Source organism: Octopus bimaculoides, chromosome 24, assembly GCF_001194135.2.
Source record: "Octopus bimaculoides isolate UCB-OBI-ISO-001 chromosome 24, ASM119413v2, whole genome shotgun sequence".
In the NCBI taxonomy this organism is placed as follows: domain Eukaryota; kingdom Metazoa; phylum Mollusca; class Cephalopoda; order Octopoda; family Octopodidae; genus Octopus; species Octopus bimaculoides.
The window spans coordinates 25,140,370-25,141,556 of NC_069004.1; the positions used below are offsets into that span (position 1 = coordinate 25,140,370).

At 41.7% G+C, this 1,187-nt stretch overlaps 1 protein-coding gene across 3 annotated transcripts in view; it reads left to right on the plus strand.

The window, feature by feature from the left end:
* Positions 1-1,187, plus strand: part of LOC106879830 (cadherin-related family member 1) — a 56,319-nt gene that overhangs the window by 41,045 nt on the left and 14,087 nt on the right. The window lies entirely within an intron of this gene.

Sequence of the window (1,187 nt, forward strand, 5' to 3'; positions counted from 1 at the left end):
TACTGGTGTTGTTTCGTGACAGACATTTATTTCTTCATATTATTGCAATAGAGAAGAACTGCAGTAAAATGTTCAACACATTTAGGGCAGGAGTGGCTGTGTGCTAGGAAGCTTGATAAGGCGGCGAGCTGGCAGAAACGTTAGCACGCCAGGCGAAATGCTTAGCGGTATTTCGTCTGCCGCTACGTTCTGAGTTCAAATTCCGCCGAGGTCGACTTAGCCTTTCATCCTATCGGGGTTGATTAAATAAGTACCAGTTACGCACTGGGGTCGATGTAATCGACTTAATCCGTTTGTCTGTCCTTGTTTGTCCCCTCTATGCTTAGCCCCTTGTGGGCAATAAAGAAATAAGAAGCTTGCTTCCCAACCACATGATACCGGGTTCAGTCCCATTGGGCACCATAGGCAAGTGTCTTCTATAGCCTCGGGTCAACCAAAGCCTTGTGAGTGGATTTGGTAGACGGAAACTGACAGAAGCCAGTCGTTAGTACATGTGTGTGTTCGCGCACGCGCGCGTCTTTGTATGTCTGTGTTTGTCCCCCCCACCATCGTTTAACAATCGTTTGTTCGACTAAATGCATGCTCCACCATGGCCGCAGTGAAATGACTGAAACAAGTAAAAGAATAATAGAACATTTATGACTGTGAATGCGTGTTCGTGTGGTAAAATAAGAAAAGAGGTCTGGCGCATGCTTGTCGTTCCACTGCCTGCGGTTTGATCTCACTGAGGGCTACTTTGGACACGAATTCACCAATGCTTAGTGGAATTTGTTAGAGAAACGTTGCTCTAAATTTTGCTGCAAATACACACATACACACACACACACACACACACACACACATACACATACACACAAACACACATACACACAGATAGATAAATATGTGTGTATGTATGTAGAATGATCCATGAATTATTTTACAAATGCATAAATACAAATAGACAGACAGACAGACAGACAGACAGACATTCAAACCAATAAACAATCATTCCGATTCAAATAACTATATGTTAGAAGTGATTCTAATGATACTTTACAGTAAACCAACAGTTAGAGGGTTTCGACAAAGCTATCAGATTTCGCACTGGAACTCAACTGTGTGCACGCATTCTTCTGGCAGAAACGGAAAATCATAAAGTTAACCCTTCCTCTTTTTTCATTAATATATATATATATATATATATA